The sequence below is a fragment of the Protopterus annectens genome, chromosome 1.part1 (assembly GCF_019279795.1).
Source record: "Protopterus annectens isolate FY-2018-M chromosome 1.part1, PAN1.0, whole genome shotgun sequence".
NCBI classification, from domain to species: Eukaryota; Metazoa; Chordata; order Ceratodontiformes; family Protopteridae; genus Protopterus; species Protopterus annectens.
In genome coordinates, this window is record NC_056726.1 from 1,454,432,043 (window position 1) to 1,454,453,816 (window position 21,774).

A 21,774-nucleotide genomic window follows, 5' to 3' on the forward strand; every position below is an offset into this window, starting at 1 on the left:
TTTTATATAGTCTGATTTTGTCTCTCCTATATTCTAGGGGTACCATTCTCATATTGTATATAACTTTTGTGTTCTTCATGAGTTTTGGGGATTATCTTGCTATTGTTGAATGACATATGGGGCAGGATATTGTTGCTTACTTTACATGGAATATTCTATTGACTATTTTTGTAGCACTTTTGAACAAGCATTTGTCATATATATAGGATTGACTTAATTCATAGTCTTGACAATTTGCTGCTTCAACACACTTTGATTACTTCATCTCTTTGTGTAATAAGGAGAATATTCTTGATTATTCATATGGTTTCATGAAGTACAAGTGCACTTGTTTCGTTATGCAACAAGTCTAACTGTTTATCTGCATTATAGACTTTTTAGCAATTTTTGATATCCCCTACATATGAGATGCTCTATTGATGTTTGATCACAATCAATATACATTATGTATATATATATATATATATATATATATATATATATATATATATATATATATATATATATATAATGCTATTTAACACTTGAGGAATACCTTACTGTATTTCATATATTGTTCTATTTTGACCATTGTACTGAGAACTTATTTGATCATTACAATTTTTTTGTACTAGTGGTTGATTTAACAGATATCACTATTTTGTGATTTTAATGGTCATAATTGCCATTCTGGTTCATATTATCTTTGTCTGATTACAAATACACAAACTATTCCTTTTGGACTATTTCCAGTTTCATACACCACCCCCAAATAGAACATCTATATATCTACAATATTTTTTAAGTGTTTCTTATATTTTTGGATCAGGAGAAATATATATGGATACATATTTTTTATAAATAGAGATACATATATTTGGCCCCCTCTTTATCATCTGACTGCTCGGACCTCCACTCTTCTGTGATTCAAATTATCATTATTCAGATTTGATACTTTTGCTTAATTTGCTCTGACAATCCAGTCCCCTTGCCGGTCTAGATTATACCTTTTTTTCTCTTCTCAATTCCTAGCAACTTATTGTCATGGATCTCCAAAAATTATTATCTGGTCTATGCTCCAATAAGGATGATTTAAAAATTTTTGGAACTGGTATTGACCCTACCGAAATTATTAATTTGGCAACAATAGATCCAGTTGACGGTTGCGAGAACTCTTTTCATAAACTGGGCAAAGAAATCAAAACATTGAGAACAAACATCTGGCATCACAAATTGTTTAAAGCATACCAAGTGCAGAATATATCCCCTAGGGGATTGAGATGTAAAATCCAACCGTTGGTTGGTATACCAGATGATGTCTTGCTTAAGGATTGGCAGACAGCACAACAGGAGGCTGCAATGGCCAGAGTTAATATACTAGCATCATTTTATGAGAGAACCATACAAGGAAATATTTTGGAAGTAGAAAAAACTTGTAATAACCTAAAACAGTTTGAGGAAAATACTAACTTTCAGGCTTGTCTGAGCAAATTATCTAAAGAAATATCTACTTTGGAAAATAATCTTAAAAGTAAAAAATTGCATAAATGTGCCCGGGATAAGGAGGATTATGAAAAGGGTAGACAATTTGAATCACAGAAGGGTGTCAGGTTTGCTCATGGGACTAAGAATGTCTCTTTTGTATGCAAAAAGAGACCCAGATCCATTTTGAAAAAGACAGGATTAGGCTACATTACATCTGGTGAGGAATCCTCTACTACAGACACAGACACACTCAGTACCGGTGATTCTCCAAATGCCAAAAGGGGAAGAACAACTGAGGCCCCTTTATGGGTAAGAAACACCGGGCAGGTAGGAAACACAGGGGTCACAAGCTTAGAAGAACTATTCATGTCGATAGTGAAATGAATGAACAATGTACCAATGTTTTAAATATTTCCAAACATGTCTTATCTGATGATCAATACTCCCTACTTAATAAAGGCCTTGGTTTTATTCCTGGTTTCTTTATTGATGAAAGTTCCTTAGTTTCTGATACTATAGAGTTCTGTAGAAAGATTAACCTTAAATTATTTTTCAAACAACAGGACAAAACAGATGACACTCAAAGATCATCTGATTTTAGATTTCACAAATCTACATTTAACCCTCCGATGGACAAGCATGTTGCTGTTTTTCAGCAGGCAGTCATCAAGGATATACACTTTCATTTTAGTTCTGCAGACAATATGAGGCATAATCTATCGAAGAAGGAACAAATGGCTCTTACACAACTTAAGAACAACACAGACATTGTCATCATTCCTGCTGACAAAGGGGGTGCGGTTGTTGTCATGGACAATGATTATTATGTAGGTGAAGGTTATAGGCAACTATCCAACCATCATCATTACATGAAAATGGAGATTGACCCACACCTGGATTCCAACTAGAAATTAATGAATTTTTGGAACAAGCAGTAAAAGTTGGGATCATTTCGGACAAGACTAAAACTCATTTGATGGTTAAGGACCCTGCCAAACAATACCTCTATCTACTTCCTAAAATTCATAAGTCCATTCATCAGCCACCCGGTAGACCAATTGTATCTGGCATCGGGTCACTTACTGAACCCCTATCTGTGTTTCTTACTGAGAAATTGAAACCATTGTTGTCACATGTTCATGCTAGAATTCAGGACACCACTGAATTCCTGCAGATTGTCTCTGAATCTCAACTGGATCCGGAATGGTTTATGTGCACTCTGGATGTATCTTCTTTATATACCAGTATCCCACATTGGGCGGGTCTCATGGCCTTGGAATTTTGGCTAAATAAATCCAATTTATACCCCCCGGGGATGAACACATTAATAGTATGCATGGCTGAACACATCCTCACGAAAAATGTTTTTCATTTTCAACAAGACTGTTATTGGCAACTTCAGGGCACGGCCATGGGTGCATCATTTGCACCCATTTATGCAGACCTTTTTATGGGTTATATTGAAGAACACATTATATATGATCCAATGCATAATATATATTTACCGGAAATTGACATATGGAAAAGATACCTGGATGACTGTTGGCTAGTATGGAAGGGAGGCAGGGAATACCTCCAGGAATTTATTGAGCATCTGAATGGGAACATCTGGGGTATTGAGTTCACTGTGGAACATAATCAGAATTAAATAAATTTTTTGGATGTTCATCTAACAAGACAACCTGATAATACACTCAAGACATCTGTCCAGAGGAAATTCCCACAATATAATACTCTTTTGCATGCGGAAAGTTTCCATCCTAAACACATTATCAAAAATATACCAAAATCTCAATTTCTACGGATGAAAAGAATATGTTCTTCCAAGGATGACCTTACAAATCACCAAACAGATCTAACTAACAGATTTCTGTCCAGAGGCTATTCCCCACAGATTATCAACTCAGCAGTTCAATTCAGCCACATAAGATCCAGAGATTCTCTTTTAAAATACAATACAGAATTAAGAGACAATGATTCTGATTTATGTAGATTTGTTACGACCTATGGTAGGAACAGCAGGAACTTGATCAATATTATCAACAACCATTGGAATATACTCAATTCACATCCCCTTTTGGAAGATTACCTTGGGGAACGATGCCACTTTTCATACAGGAAGGGCAAAACGCTTGGTTCCCTATTTTCACATTACAAAAGAACAAGACCTAAGGATGACAACCTTACACAAAGAACACTTACGGGGGACAAACTTATAGACATTTACCCTTGTGGCCACTGCAGTTTCTGCAGTTACATTTTTAAAACCACTAGTTTCACTAGTAAAAATACTGGACAAATATACGATATTGAATTATTTGGCAACTGTAATTCAGACTGGATAATATATCTTGCTACATGCACATGTCAGGCCTTTTACATTGGCCAAATTTCTAGGCAGTTCCGGACAAGGATTTCTGAACACCTTGGGGATATTAGGAATCAGAGACCAACCAATGCATTATAAAGACACACCATCAAACATCCCACTGCTAAATTTTCATTCACCATCATTGACCGTATTATTGGTAATCGATAATTTAAAGCAGGCTGGCATGATATCTTAAACCTTAAAGAAAAGAGGTGGATTATCAAACATGGGGGGCTTTTCCCCCCGGGACTGAATGACAAATTATGATTTATGCAGTTCTCAGGCAATATTATGTATTTATGTCTTTAATGACATTATTATGAACTAACACTTTTTCCCATTCTAGCATATTTATGATGATGCTTTTTGCCTTATGTTGTATTTATATTGTTTCAGATGTCATCATGCACTTTAACCTTTTTTTTCCTGTTTCAACAAATTCCAGATGATGGTTTTTTGTATTTACATAACTATGGTCTTTACTTTTAGGTATACTAACCTATTTGCATTCAGGAAACAATGTAACAGTCAGAGCTGATGAACATTTAGATTTCATCTCTAATGTTGATTTTTTATGTTTTTTCATTAATCCTTTTGTCTTTTTTTAAATAACAGGAAATGATGTCACAAAATTCATTAATTGAAGCTATTTAAGTTTATGACTCACTATTATTACCAAATGTACTACTGAAGAAAGATTTGTGCTGAAACCGGTCTAGTTTCAGTTTATTATTAAATTATATTCCACAGATCCTCCAGGGTGCTGGCTTTTTTCTTTTTGGATTCCCAGTGAACATGTCCACAAACTCCTGTCACACAGGAACCTGGGTAGAAGATAGCTGTTGGGACATTGCTACCCCTTCCACTGAGGTGTCAGTCCGAGCCTCACTGAGGAGATTAGTCACCAGATCTCCCTTAGGCTCTTCCTGCAATCCACTGAAAATACTCAGCACAAGGGCCTCCCTTTCATGGTAAGGTTTCATCATGTTAACATGGTACAATTTGTGCCCCTGTCTCCTGCCTAGCAGTTCTACCATGTAGTTAACATCACTGACCTTCCTTACCACGTTGTAGGGTCCCTCCCAAGCTGCCTGCAGTTTGTTGTGTCTGACAGGAATGAGAACCATTACCTCCTGCCTTACAGCATACTCACTAGCTCGAGCATTCCTGCCATACCAGACCTTTTTCTGCTGTTGGGCTTCTGCTAGGTTCTCCTGGGCCAAGACCATGAGTTCCCTGAGCCTTGTACTGAGGTTTAGGACATATGCCACAACAGACTCCTTATAAGATTCACACTCATCCTCCCACTCATCTCCCATTAAATCTAGAGGCTCCCTTACCCTATGCCCATACAACTCAAAGGGTGAAAAACCTGTGGATTCATGGGGAACTTCTCTGTAAGCAAACAACAGATGGGGCAAATATTTGTCCTACTCCCTCTTAAACTGGTTTGCAAATGCCTGTAGCATGGACTTGAGTGTAGGGTTTACACTCTTAACAAGACTATTAGTCTGGGAGTGGTAGGGGGTGGTCTTTAGGTGCTTCACCCCACAATAATTCCACAGACAAGTCAGAAGGTCTGAAATGAAACTGACACCTCTGTCAGTCAGTGTTTCTGTTGGGAAACCTACCCTGCTGAAAATCTCTAACAAAGCATTTGCCACCTTTTCTGCCTCAATGGAAGACAAAACCACTGCCTCAGGGTATCTTGTAGCATAATCTATTACTACTAGGATATACCTTTTCCCCGTGGAACTTTGGAGTACTCACAGGCCCCACAATATCCATAGCTACCCTCTGAAATGGCTCCTCATTGACAAGCAAAGGCATCAAAGAAGCTTTGACCTTGTCTCCTGACTTGCCTACTTTTTGACACTGCTCACAGGTCCTGCAGTACCCTGTTACATCTCTGGAAATTCCAGGCCAATAGAAGTTCTGTGTAATACATCTCTTTATATGTTTTTGCCCATATGACCTACAAAGGGAATATCATGGACTATGGCTAGAACTGCCAGATGGTAGGCTCTAGGCAATACCAACTGCTGCATCCTCCCACCCTCTAACCTTCCCTCTATACAGTAACCCTTTGTCCTAGCATACAGATGCCCCCTTCCATTGAGAATCAGGTTTCTCACTAGTTACTTGCCTCAGGCCTTGTAATGTAGAGTCTGAGAGCTGAGCCTGTCTCAACTCTCTCTTTGTAACCCTTCCCAGCTCCCCTTCCACAGGAAGTCTGGTATCCTCTAACACCGGTGCCTCACTGTCAGCCTGGGTACTACTACTCACCTCTGCCCTTGCAGTCACTCTGTCCAAGGCAACATCAGTACCCACAAGCAACTGTGGCTCACCTTCAGTCTCACTGCTGCAAAGTAGCTCCCTCCATGAAGTAACCACCTCACCAGTCCTGGCTGCAAGTGTGCAGTCTGTCTAGGTCTCTCCCAGGCTACAAGACCCACATGCTTGTCTCGAAGCCTGACTGTGTGTAACTGCATGAGCACATGGTACTGCATTGTCAAAATCATTCCTTATCAGAACATCTGCAGGAATATCCTCAAACACACCTACTTGCTGGCTTCCTTTTTCACCCTCCCAGTCAAGGTGAACCTTAGCCAAAGGTATTTGGAATGGAGTCCCTCCTAAAGCTCTGACTGGTGTAGATTGCCCAGGTAAGTAGTACTCCTCTGTAACTATTGCACACTTCACAATGGTTATGTCAGAGGCTGTGTGTCTCTTAGCAATGGTCTCTTTGCCATTCACTATGATAGGGTATAACTTCTTGTGGTAGCTTGCTACTCTTGTTGTCTCAAGACAGCCTACTGTTGGCATTTTGTCATTCCCACTTACTGGCTCTCCCACCTTTGTGATTACAGCTTTGGTCACACCTGCATCCAGGAATATCAACCAGGAAGATGATGAGACTGGCCGTGGAGTTGTACAACATTCAGAGAATGGATAGCTCAACCTTTCTACAGAGGACTTAAAAATACATCTGGAGCTAAAGAGACCTGATTTGGAGGTTAGGTGTTTGGAAACAGATTTCCATATGTGATGCCCATGCAATGGACCAGTAATCAAGGAGCCCCAATCCTTACCACTGACACCAGTGAGGGACATACACATTGGGAAGGATAACAGGCACACACACAGTAAAGTGCTTAAGAGCACACAGAGATCACAGTCAGTCTGGGGCTGGTTTCTCCCTGTCCCTCCAGATTCCCAATAAGACTCCCCACTGGCACAGCTATAGAGTGCAGGTCTCAGCCAAGTGCTCAAGCCAAAACCTCCAGCACCCTCTCTGTCCAACCAGTGCTTCTTGTCCCTGCCCAAGTAGCTGACACACACACACACACACACACACACACACACACACACACACACACACACACACACACACACACACACACACACTTTGAGATATTAATTATATACAAACACACAGATACTCATGGGGAAGGCTGTATCAGTTACTATAAGGCCCTTCTCAAAGGGTGAACAATTCTGCTGTGTGCTATTACTGTTATCCAAATAGTAAGTGTAACCCAGAGCTAAGGCTTTTGGAGTGGCTTGTACAGTATCACCAATTACATGCAAGTACTCTGAGAGCTTAAATTATTTCTAAACAAACAGCCACAGTTGAAAGGCTTAAAAATATTTGATAATAAATAATAAAAAAACATAGGTCAAGATTACATTTGAAGATATTCAGGGAAGGGCTCTGCTTCACTAAGACAAACAATGTTTAATAGGTAAATATCAGGATATCAGTCTGTAGACTATCACAAGCTTAACCAATAATTTGAGGTCAGAGTCAAACATTGTACCTTGTATGTGTAAAGTAAAGACCTTAGCCATTATGACAAACTGAATTCTGTACACTGGTCATCTGCTTTGTATATGACTGTGCTATGGTGAACCTTGAAGTGGTATGCAGGTCCATGTGTTGGTTCAGCCTACCAATTTTGTTAATGTCCCAATGGGCTGTCTTTATTATGCTGTCCACTGCAGGATATTTTGGAAAGGTAAGTTTGGCAGATCACAACTGTACTTTCTTCCTTCATCTTCACAGAGTTACACTATTTAGTCTTTTGTTTTGCTTTCCTTCTCCCCTGGACTTGTGCACCAAAAACTCTTAATGTGATATTTTAGAAAGGCACAATTCCTAGATTCCCTTCCTGTTCAGATTATTTGAATTCCTGTTTTCGTATCCTGCAAACTCCACACCAAAGTCCATCAGTACATTAATTTGGATGCAATTTCGCCATGTCTGCTTGTAACAAATCAGTGATTGGCCAGAACTTCAATTTAAACAGATTAAATGCCATCACAGCAACTAACTTTCAGGGTGGACCTGGCCAACTACATAAACACATTCATATTCAGGTCATTGTTTATTTGTTCGTTAATGGGGTTAATTCAGTAGAATCAAGAACAACCCATTCTCTGTCCATTGGCTCAGTCACAAAGTAGGAGACAGGGGGCATCAAACCCAGGACTACAGGATCAAGCATTATAGCAGCTGACAACCTTAATTATCTACATTAAATAGAAAGCATATTTATACTGACAGCATTTATGTGCATGTAATTCAGTTACCCAAGATCAGGATGCAGCTAAGGAATGCAAGAAAGAACAGATTTCTACAGTAATACTTGTAGTTATCTTTGGCATTCTGTGTACAGAAGACAAGACGAAGCAGTTTGTGCTAGTCTCATGGGAAAGGAACAAGAAAGGAAGGGCAGGAAAGGAGTGGACCAGCTATAAAGGGCAAGGAAAAACAAAGGCCCCTGATAAAGAGGGGTGAATATAGTTCATGTCAAACTTCTGGGTGAAAAGGAAATTAGAATTGTGACCTATGTGAGTATTGTTATATTAAAGGGTCCAAATGTAGGAATAATCTGCAAGGAGTGGGTTACATTGATATTGAGACTTTCTGGCATTATAAATGAAAGGTAAACAACTACACGTCTCTATAAATGAATATATAAAGCTCCTGTGGTGCCAAGGTGTTAATAGAGATGGCCAAGTGTTAAGGTGTTTTTTTGTATTTGTTTGTTTTTTTAATGAGGAAAAACTACTGGTGTCAGCACAGTTTGTCATGAGGTCTGCTGAAAGAAATATAAATGTTATTTCTGATGTGTGATTGCCTACAGTGTTTAGTATAAAGTAGACTGATTATTAAACTAATTAGAGACAGTTTTGAATGCTCAATAAATTAGATTTCAAAATCTTCTGTAATAATGGAACGGCATTCATGCACTTAGTGAAACAGGAGATTAAGGTGTCTGATTGCAATGCTGAAGACCTGGGTCTGAAGGCTGTAAACTTCTACATAAAAAATATTATGTTATCCTGAATAAGGTATATAGCTGTCTTGCACTCTCAGGTCACCTCTGAAAAATAGATAATCTTGAGTGGGGTGTGTGCGTGTGTATCTCTGTGCGTGTGTGTATGTGCAAGTTTGTATTTGTGCATTCATGTGCGTCTCTGTGTATGTGTGGGTGCATGTGTGTTTCCGTGCATACTTGTGAGCAAATCTATACATGTGTGTGTCTTAAGACTTCAGTAAGTAAATACACATGTAAGAGGTATTAATATGTAGAATAGGATAAACAGCGGTGTGGGTTATACTTTTGTGATACAAAATTTAATCTAGCTAATGCAAGAATGGTTCCCAGACAATACAAGAAGTCAGCAAAATTCAGTGATGCTAGGAATATGACATAAAACGGTGTCGCACTGGCAACCTGCATAAACAGAAGTTTGATCCTATAAAGAAGGCTCCTTATCTGATAAAAGCTCTTCATCAGTTCTACAAAAAAAAATCATGGAAAGAAGATCTGTAATTTATTCATTTCATTCTTTTTCATTCGTTTATTAACCAGGTTAGCCCACTAGGTACAAAAGCCATTTTATACATGTAGCCTAGAAGCAGTGTATAATTAAGTAGCCTTGTGTGGAATCATATAATTTTTAATTGGAGCCTCTAGGAATCAAGCCAACGATTGTCAAATTATTTACATTAGCAGCACATGGGTCCCTGTATGCAAAATTGCACTTCCTTCTCTTGGCATCTTTTTTTGATTTGAATATTTTCAGTCTTACTACCTGTGCTGTAGGGTTGTTAGAGTTAATATAGGGGGAGATGGCATTGCATTTTTTTCACAGAAGTAATTTCTCATGCAGTAGCTGTAACTCTGTAGCCGATTAAAACCTTTTAAATCTGTACCTAGTGCTTTGGGAGTAGATTTCCCAGCATACAGAATGATATCATCAGCAAACAGATGCATGTTTTCAAATCTGATCCCAATACGAGTTCCACTGGTACAAATCACAAAGAGATACAAGCCCAATATAGATTATTCTGTTATACAGCTCAATAAGATCTTCAGTCATAAGAAATTCTTGCTACTGTTTCCTGGCGTTTAGTGGCTGGCAGGTACTTAATCGAACAGACTATGCAGTCTCTCCCAGTAATAATGAAGGTTACTGAGAGTGAACATAGCTGCAGCAAATGCATTGATGAGATACAAAAATTCTGTACTGTTGCAGTTCTTGGAATCTCAGGCCCAGTGCTAGCCATTCTTAACTTCTACAATGACAAAATGTGTACTGATGTATGTGTTAAATCCTGACCTTAGATGATTTAACAGATTTGCAGATACTAAATAATAATTAAACTTTGTGCTTATTATTTTCACTGGAGTCTGAGATAGACTAAGAAGTAAGAACATTGATTTATAGCTACTGAGGTTAACAGACATACCAGATATTACAGATTCATAGGTGATTACTAGTATAACAATCCCCAGGAGGCCTTTTTAAGCCTATCCATGCATCTTAAATGTATATGACACATTTGGATACCCTAGTGTTATTTTAAGGGGTACATGTAGATGTGATATTATTATTATTATTATTATTATTATTATTATTATTATTATTATTATTATTATTATTATTATTGCTGTTATTATTGTTTGGGAACAGTTCTGCATCTGTGATTCTGGGCATAATTCCCTCAGTCTCCTTTGTCTGCTTTTGTCACCTTGTACAAGTCATGAAACGAGACACTGCTCCTGTGTCACTCCTGAAAGATGCACATCTAACTAGCAGATCTAACTCAGCAACAAAAAAATAACTTTAAAATTAAAAATAAAACAATGCCTACTAGGTAATTTTAGCATAATTTTTGTAATAAAGTTCACAAATCCAGGCAAAGGACAGGAATACCAAATCACTCCACTTAAAAACAAAAAAAATGTTTTTGTTTTTAAGTGGAGTGATTTGGTATTCCTGTCCTTTGCCTGGATTTGTGGACTTTTTAGCTGTTTGTATTTGCTTGTGGAGTATCATCATTTTTGCAATACCTACCCTCACATAAGTTTGTTTTATGAAAAGTATTGTCACACCAATTACTTTTAAAATGATGTTCTTGTGTCTTCTTTGCAAATATTCCCCAACAGCCATGTGTGCAAACTGTGTTTTTTATTGGTATTGCTTGAATGAGGGCTTAAAGAGGTATCACACTGCATGTAAGTTCTGGAGTTGGTGATTGATAAATGGACACACAGAGCAGTAGAAAGTTAATATGGGATATGTAGTGGTTTGGATCCAGATCAGGATGCAGCACAACCAGCCTGATGTTTGTAGTACAATATATATTTATTTAAGATTTGTCTATCAGACAGGACTAAGACAGAATATATGTGTGTGAATGAGAGGGAGGATAGAGGAATGGTGAGGATGTAGGGAGTAGAGTTGGCGAAGGTGGATGAGTTTAAATACTTGGGATCAACATTTCAGAGTAATGACGAGTGTGGAAGAGAGGTGAAGAAGAGAGTACAGGCAGGATGGAGCTAAAATCTCAGGACATTTGCCATTTCTCCACATATTTTTGCAGGACACAACTGCCCAAACTGAGGGACTGTCCTTGGGAAAGGGGGGTGGTAACCCTAGGATGGAGTGGGTGGAGAAGAGTGTCAGGAGTGATTTGTGACAGACAGTAAGAGTGAAAGGGAAGGTCTACAAGAGGGTAGTGAGACCAGCTATGTTATATGGGTTGGTGACAGTGGCATTAACAAAAAGGCAGGAGTCAGAGCTGAATGTGGCAGAGTTAAAGATGTTCAGATTTACACTGGGTGTGATGAGGGTGGACAGGAATAGGAATAAGTATATTAGAGGGTCAGCCCAGGTTGGATGGTTTGGAGAGAAAGCCAGAGAGGTGACATTGCGTTGGTTTGGACATGTGCTGAGGAGGGATGCTGAGTATATTGGGAAAAGGATGCTAAGGATGAAGCTGCCAGGTAACAGGAAAAGAGGAAGGCCTAAGATAAGGTTTATGGATGTGGTGAGAGAGGACATGCAAATGGTTGTTGTGACAGAGCAAGATGCAGAGGACAGGAAGAAATAGAAACAGATGATCCACTTTGGCGACCCCTAATGGGAACAGCCGAAAGAGGAAGAAAAAAAAAGAAGAACATTGTCTACCAAAAAAATCCGACTGGGACAGAGATATTTTTCATCAGACGACCAGAGAGAAATGCTGCAGACACATCTTTGGAATGCAAGAGTAAACTGGAGCACCCGGAGGAAACCCAAGTTGAGAAGAACCTAGAGATAAGGAAGAGTCCAAATGGGCATTCCTAGACTTGAAGAAAGCATATGACAAGGTCCAATGAAAGTTGATGTAGGCAGTTCTATGGTGGTTCAAAGTCCCAGGAACATTCAAAGAATTAGTGCAGGCTATATACAAAGACCCAATGACTCAAGTACAAACACCGCTCAGTCTCACAGATGGGTTCCCATTGAAACTGGGTGTATATCAGGGTTCAGGCCTGAGGCAACTGCTGTTCATATCAGTGATGGACTACATTAGCAAACAGAGTCAGCAATGACAGATCAAAAAAGTTGCTGTCTGCAGATGATGTGACATTGCAGACAGAGTCTGAGTAAGAACTTTAGTAAAGGATAGGGGAATGGAATGCAAAACTGAAGGCACATGGAATGAAACTGAATGCAGATAAGAAAGTTGTAATGACAGCAAATGGTGGAAACCAAATGAAGCAAAGAATTGACATAGAAGGGAAAATAGTGGAACAGGTTAACAGCTTCAAGGATCTGGGAGAGGCGACTGAGGAGACGGGAAATCGGAATAAGGCAATTAAAGCTAGAATTACATGGGCTGCAGCCAACTGGCACAGAGTGTCAGAGGTAGTGTACGAAAGAAGAATGCCAAAGAATCTGAAAAGTAAGTTGTACAAAACATTTGCGCACTGTATGGTACATAAACCTGGGAAGTAAAGGCAGAGTAGTTGAGGAAGCTAGAGGTGATGGAAATGAAGTGCCTGAAATGGGTGGTAGGATGCATACTGTGGAACAAACAAAGAAATGAGGGCATCAGAAGGAAAAGTAGCTCCAATCGCAGAGAATGTCAAAGAGAACGGATTACAGTGGTTTGGACACGTGCAGAAAAGCCAAAGACATTCTGGTGAAGATTTGGGACAGACAGGAAGAAGGCAAGAGGAAACAAGTGTGCCCAGCAAAGAAATTGATATATTTTGTGAGAGAAGACCTGTGGCAGTCAGGCATGAGTGCTGAAGAAGGTAGGAGAGCAGCACTGAATCAAGAGAGATGGCAACAGTTGACATGGCAGTGAATAATTAGATCAATATGCCACTTGCTATGAAGTGTCAGCTATAGTAATCACTCTGGCAGATTGCTTCAATAACTGCTACAGTTAGCATGATTTCTTATACTGTTACTTTCTGAATGTGCAATAGTCAGGAGTCAGTTACCACTCCATACATGTGAAATACGAACATCAGAATATATCATACTACAACTGATGAACTGCAATATTCTAAGCAATCACAATATCTACTAGTATAATACTGTCTAATGTCTTCCTGTCCAGTTGTGGTAATCGATTGTGCTGTTAATATTTTATTACTGTACATGCATTAGTCTTACTGTCATTCAGACTATGTATTCATTGTTATGTCTTGCACGGGGACCAAATCAATGTAATTTCATTCAGCTTGTACTACTGTGTATATCTGATCGACAATAAAATTTACTTTGACTTTAAAAATGTAAAAAAGAGGGTTGATGATTATGATGGTGTGCTGACACCCCCTTGACCCATCTATTAGAGCTAAAGGTGAAAGTGTTTAAAGTGGGGATGGGAGACCCCACAGTGACATAAAGTTATTAAGTTCCTCCAACTGTTTCCTAGGAGGGTGAGGGCATATTAAAATTACAGTGGTACATGTTATTGCTTTTTATCTGGTGTGGGAGTCCGGTGCTGTTTATTCTTAGTGGATGCAATGTAACCAGGATATCATGGAATTGTTTCAAACCATATGATCTAGCACCAGTAAAGGTATATGGAATTAAAGTCACATCTCACCCCAAGGGTGGTAGATCAGTAATGCTGCTCCCGCCAGCTCAGTTTTGCTATACTATTAGTGATGGAATATGGCTCCAAGTGCATAAAATGGGATATGAATAAATTATTTATATCCTCAGTCTCCTATTGGGAAGTAAAGCTACAAAATAGGAGAGATGAGCTTAAGACATCTGTAACTAGTCTTTGATTTAGGCACTTTTTAGTACAGTTATCAGTTAGAGCTAGCAACTAACCTGCAGTGTGTATCTGTGTGTATGTGTGTGTGTGTGTGTGTGTGTGTGTGTGTGTGTGTGTGTGTGTGTGTGTGTGTGTGTATTTAGATAGACAGATAGATAGATAGATAGATAGATAGATAGATAGATAGATAGATAGATAGATAGATAGATAGACAAAGATTTCTGAAAAGGTTATCTCCATGATGTCAAGAGCTAAGTATTTCTCAGTACATGCTCTATGTCATGTGACTTTCATGCTCAGGTAGTTCTCTGCCATGTTAGTAAACTATTAAGATACATTCATTCAGCTCTCTTGTGTATTTTTATTATTCTACCCTACAGAATCCCTGCATTCTTCCCTTATAAGACCCATTACTGAGTGCAATGCCCCTTTCGGCATGTACCTCACAAAACACATGCAGTAGCTGGAGAGACCACAGAGGTTCCTCACCCAGAGAATCCAGAACCTCAAACATTTACCCTACACAGAAAGGCTAAAAGCCCTGTCCCTCTACTCAGTCTCCTACAGACTACTCAGAGGTCACCTCTGTCTGGCATACAAAGCAATCTCAGACTCTTATGGGACTGCTGCATATCTGCAAGTCAAGATCCACTCGAGTAACCCACACACGTGACCTCAACCTGGTCTGTGACATCAATAGGATTTGTTTGAGGGACAGATTTGTGGCCCAGAGGCTCCTCCTTTTGTGGAATAGACTACCTCTCCACATAAAGCAGAGTACCTCATTAAACCTTTTTAAGCACAACCTGGATAACTGGATAGGGAGCAGGAAATACACCCCTGGGATTCCATCTATGTCCCTACTTGACAGTGGCATAGGGTGTTGACTTGTCAGCACATGGGGTAAATTCTTGGCTGGGATTGTAAGGGCCTTAGGGCCAATAGCCTAGTACCTTCCTATGATCCTATGATCCTACCTGTTAAAGAATTGGTGATGGGCACTGGAAAGAATCCAAAGATATTGCGGACATGTCAGAAATGTCTGCAGCAGTATGTCTCCTGATTACAGGGTATAAAGCAGAAGACTTTCACCCTGCTATCCAGAAGCACACTGTAACATGGGTAATGGCTATAGCAAAATAATGAGCATCACCTAGTAGGCCTGGGTTTGGCTTCCTTAGTCCTCATCTGCCCACAATATGACTTTCAACAAGGCAGTTCACCTGACAGTGGCCTTGCTTACTGCTGTCAAGAAGCCTTTCTTTCTAGTGGATTTACGCAGCTAAAAAATTAAGTTTAAGATGCTGAAGTGGTGATGAGAATTGCAGAGTCTTTCGGACCAACTGAAGAAGAGAGTGCACAGTCAAGAAAATTAATAACAAGCAGCTTGAATGTAGCATGATAGCACTAAACTGATCCAGAACTTCCTTTACTGAGGGGATAATGTGATGGATAATTAGTTCCACAACATTACTATCAGCTTAGTTAAAAAGACATTATGTATCTTCAGGCAAATAGAAAAGTGTCCAAAATGGAACAAAAAGCAATATGATTGTTTGTCACAGCAGCGATATGTTTTGAAGTACCCTGACCAGCACAATGGAAAGCCCAACTGTATTGTGGAGTATGTGAAGGGTTTAATGAAAGTGCTGGTGGCCGTTGGGAGGGTGGCCTAATGGTTAAGGTGTTTGCCTTACAAACACAAGGTGCAGGGTTTGATTCTCACAAGGAGGAATAATTATTAGGGCTTAAAATGGCTCAAGAGCAGTTAGTTTAGTCCATGAACAAACGGGAGAAGCGAAAACTAATGAGAGCAGCTTAAGAACACGAGGTGACAGAGTTGTCACGGCAGAAAGTCACTGAACCGAAGGGATACATCAAAGACAGAAGGAAGAGTGTTAACAGGCCGCAGATCCATTCACATCTGTTAAATGGCAAATGCATCTATTGTACAGATCTCCTAAACAGAGCATAAGAATTAACAGTATGAAAGATGATGGCAATCAGATTTGTAAAGGACCGGATTTAGCAGGTGACTGAGGACATTGAATGACTAGATAAGCAGAGTGACATAGCCAATAAGGTGGACAGAATGCTGATAACTGAGGACTGACCAAGACAAGGTGCTAAAACGTCACAGTTTTTGCATGAAGGAATGGCTGGTCAAGAATATATTAAAGAGGGATGCAGTTAGACGGGTTGCATAGGGTATGATATACCCTAAAAATGGTAAAAATTATTTGGAAAGGAAGGGTATCATGGGTAAAGCATAAAGATAAATAGGTGAAGAGAAAATGGAAGATTGAAGAAGGCAGTGAAGCCCTGGTGACTGCATCTGATGTGAATTCCCAGATAGATAGGATACAGGCATAGTGGATCTCAAGGTACATGCAACAACATTGATGGGAGAGCAGCAACAAAGAGATGAGGAGACAAGTTGAGAATAAGGGGGAAAGGACCTTCCTAAGTCATATGAAGTTATATGAAAGAAGAGAAGAGAGAAGGCTGGGATTCCTCTGTAGGGGCTAGTGGGAGATAATGTGGGGTCAGTAAGAGAAAGATTCCTCTTAAAAATAAGAAGTTATAAAGGCAGGAATAGGGGGTTATTAGTCTCATGGATTGGTCAGTGAAGAGGAGAAGGAGGAGGATGTGAGGCAGAGGACCACTCAAAAGTGGGCTAAACGGCATAGAAATCTGAGCAAGGAGGGAAGAACAAAAGGAAGACACATGCAACAGAGAGAGGACTGATGGATAATTGTGATAGGAGCACACTGATGTGTGGAAGACTCCAACATTCATGTGGACACAGGTAGGACGAATTAAGGTAGAGAAGATGGATTTGCATTATTAAATAATACAGGACTTACAGGGGTCTTGTTTTTCTCTCTCTCTCGTTTGCACTGCATATGCTATTATAATGATGACAAGAATGGAAAAGAGGTTGTAACAGACTATATAAAAAAAGTTGCACAGGTTACCAATGGGACAGTGCAGCAGAATTTATGAAGTTATGTACAGCTACAGTGGATATAATAAGTTTATACACCCCTGTTAAAATGTCAGGTTTTTGTGATATAAAAAAATGAGACCACAATAAATCATTTCAAAACTTTTCCTACCTTTAATGTGATCTATAATCTGTACAATTCAATTAAAAAACAAACACATCTCTTAGGGGAAAAAATATAAAAAATAAAAAACGTACAATGCACTGTTTGCATAAGTGGGCACACCCTTAAATTAATACTTTGTTGTGTGTGCACACCCTTAAACTAATACTTTGTTGTGTGTGCACACCCTTAAACTAATACTTTGTTGTGTATGCACACCCTTAAATTAATACTTTGTTGTGTTGTGTGCACACCTTTGTTGTGTATGCACACCCTTAAATTAATACTTTGTTGTGTGTGCACACCCTTAAACTAATACTTTGTTGATGCACCTTTTGATTTAATTACAGCATTCAGTCTTCTTGGGTACACACCTGCCATCAGTTAAAGAGACTGATTAACCCCAAATAAAGTTCAGCTGTCCTAGTAGGATTTTCCAGACATTTACTCAGTTGCCTGCTACAGCAAAAGCCATGGTTCACAGAGAGCTTACAAAGCATTAAAGGGATCTTATTGTTGAAAGGTATCAGTCAAGTGAAGGGAGCAAAAAAATGTTTACAGTATTGGATATACCATGGAACACAGTGAAGACAGTCATCAAAAAGTGGAGAAAATATGGGACAACAGTGACATTGCAAAGAACTGGACGTCCCTCCAAAATTGCTGAAAAGACAAGACAAAAAATGGTCATGGAGGCTGCCAAGAGACCTACAGCAACACTGAAGGAGTTGCAGGAACTTCTGGCAAGTACTGGTTGTTTACTACATATGACAACAATCTCCTGTAGTCTCCATATGTCTGGACTATGGCGTAGGGTTGCAAGACGGAAGCCTTTTCTTACACATAAAAACATGTAGGCCCAGCTAAAATTTGCAAAACAATACACCAAGTCTCCTGAAAGCATGTGGGAAAATGTGTTATGGTCTGATGAGACTGAGGTTGAACTTTTTGGCCACAATTCCAAAAGGTACGTTTGGCGCAAAAACAACACTTTGCATCACCAAAAGAACACCATCCCACTGTGAAGCATGGTGGTGGCAGTATCATGCTTTGGGGTTGCATTTCTTCAGCTGGAACTGGGGCTTTAGTCAAGGTGGAGTGAATTATGAACTGTTCCAAGTACCAGTCACTTTTGGCCCAAAACCTTCAGGCATCTGCTAGAAAGCTGAGGATGAAGAGGAATTTCACCTTCCATCATGACAATTACCTCAAGCATACATCCAAATCAACAAAATAATGGCTTCAGCAAAAGAAAATTAAAGTTTTGGAATGGCCCAGCCAGAACCCAGGCCTTTAATTCAATAGAAAATCTGTGGGGTGACTGAAGAGGGCTGTCCACAAGAGATGCCCTCGCAATTTGACAGATCTGGAGCACTTTTGCAAGGAAGAGTGGTCATATATTGCCAAGTCAAGATGCACCATGCTGATAGACTCCTACCCAAGAAGACTGAATGCTGTAATTAAATCAAAAGGTGCTTCAACAAAGTATTAGTTTAATGGTGTGCACACTTATGCAACCAGTTTATTGTACGTTTTTTATTTTTTATATTTTTCCTCTAACAGATTTGTTTGTTTCTCAATTGAAATGTACAGGTTATAGGTCACATTAAACATTTGAAAAGTTTTGAAATGATTTATCGTGGTCTCATTTTTTATATCAAAAAAACCTGGCATTTTATCAGTGGTGTGTATACTTTTTATATTCACTGTAGGTGAAGTGGAGGAGAATAGATTGTAGCCAACAAAGAGGGAGGGCATGATGAATATATAGTGGAGCAAGGGATATACAGATAGGAGAATTTAAGTATTTGGGCCATGACCAATCTATGGAATAAAGTAAAAAAGAAATGGACAGACTCTTCAGATACGCAGAGGTAAAAGTTAGGTGCAATGACGGACTGGCTGATGCATGAGGGATTTGTATCAAAAAAGAAAGAGAAAGTAAGATGACAGACACATTACTGCAGGAATGGGCAGTCTATGCAAGGCTGGAGCAGCACAGCATCAGATAAGAAAAGGTATGATATGACTAATATATCTTTAGAAAACCTAAACCCATTAACTCAGTCTATAGACAAAGAGGCCAATCCATGCTCTCCAAACTTCCTAAGTAAAGCTTCACTGCACAAACCACACTTTCTCTTTACTAGCCCCAAATGTCTGGAATGGCATCTTTCTCTGATTAAAGGACACCTACACCAAATTCAGAAAACTATTTAAAGCATACATGCTGAAGCAGAGCCAGTGCAAATGCCCTAATCAAACCACATGACTGAAAACCTCAATTTTCCCCTTGCATTTGCCCTTTCTTCTCACTTGGTCTACTTGCAAACTGCGAAGTACAACATGTATATATGTGCATAACTCTCATCAAATACAGTTACATTTACTCTGTTACTCTCATATCAACTATTGCTCTGTATGCAATCCACTCTCTTTTTTCCTTCTTTCTCATTAACTTTTGCAGTGCTGCAGTCAAAAATAACCATAGAGCTTTTTGATTAAGGATTTGATTTGTAAATGATGCTTGGTTGTTCTTCTCATTATATCCTACTATCAATGCCGGTCCCACCCCTGTAAACAAACCTAAACAAAGTAAAATAAACTAGATCTTCTTATTATATCCTACTATCAATGCCGGTCCTACCCCTGTAAACAAACCTAAACAAAGTAAAATAAACTAGATCTTCTCATTATATCCTACTATCAATGCCGGCCCTACCCCTGTAAACAAACCTAAACAAAGTAAAATAAACTAGATCTTCTTATTATATCCTACTATCAATGCAGGTCCTACCCCTGTAAACAAACCCAAACAAAGTAAAATAAACTAGATCTTCTTATTATATCCTACTATCAATGCCAGTCCTACCCCTGTAAACAAACCTAAACAAAGTAAAATAAACTAGATCTTCCCATTATATCCTACTATCAATGCCGGTCCTACCTCTGTAAACAAACCTAAACAAAGTAAAATAAACTAGATCTTCTCATTATATCCTACTATCAATGCAGGTCCTACCCCTGTAAACAAACCTAAACAAAGTAAAATAAACTAGATTTCTCATTATATCCTACTATCAATGCAGGTCCTACCCCTGTAAACAAACCCAAACAAAGTAAAATAAACTAGATCTTCTCATTATATCCTGCTATCAATGCCGGTCCTACCCCTGTAAACAAACCTAAACAAAGTAAAATAAACTAGATCTTCTCATTATATCCTACTATCAATGCAGGTCCTACCCCTGTAAACAAACCCAAACAAAGTAAAATAAACTAGATCTTCTCATTATATCCTACTATCAATGCCGGTCCTACCCCTGTAAACAAACCTAAACAAAGTCAAATAAACTAGATCTTCTCATTATATCCTACTATCAATGCAGGTCCTACCCCTGTAAACAAACCTAAACAAAGTAAAATAAACTAGATCTTCTCATTATATCCTGCTATCAATGCTGGTCCTACCCCTGTAAACAAACCCAAACAAAGTAAAATAAACTAGATCTTCTCATTATATCCTGCTATCAATGCCGGTCCTACCCCTGTAAACAAACCTAAACAAAGTCAAATAAACTAGATCTTCTTATTATATCCTACTATCAATGCCGGTCCTACTGCTGTAAACAAACCCAAACAAAGTAAAATAAACTAGATCTTCTCATTATATCCCACTATCAATGCAGGTCCTACCCCTGTAAACAAACCCAAACAAAGTAAAATAAACTAGATCTTCTCATTATATCCTGCTATCAATGCCGGTCCTACCCCTGTAAACAAACCTAAACAAAGTCAAATAAACTAGATCTTCTCATTATATCCTACTATCAATGCCAGTCCTAACCCTGTAAACAAACCTAAACAAAGTAAAATAAACTATATATGAGAAAGTAGCTGCAGATAAATTACAGGTAACAGTAAATTAGCGAAGATAATAGCTGGGATGAGAGATGGATGTGGGATAGGGGTACAGTATACAATATGATTATTAATTAAGGTAGGAGCAGTAAGGTCTCTCTCTCTCTCTCTCTATATATATATATATATATATATATATATATATATATATATATATATATATATACATATATATGTGGGTATACTTCATATGATTGAAAGTTCATTTGATAGAAACTCATTTGACTGAGACCATAACACCGAAATTTCAAAACACTGAAAACCCATTTAACTGAAAACTCATAACACCTAACCATTACAGTGAATGATATATGTCCTTTTCC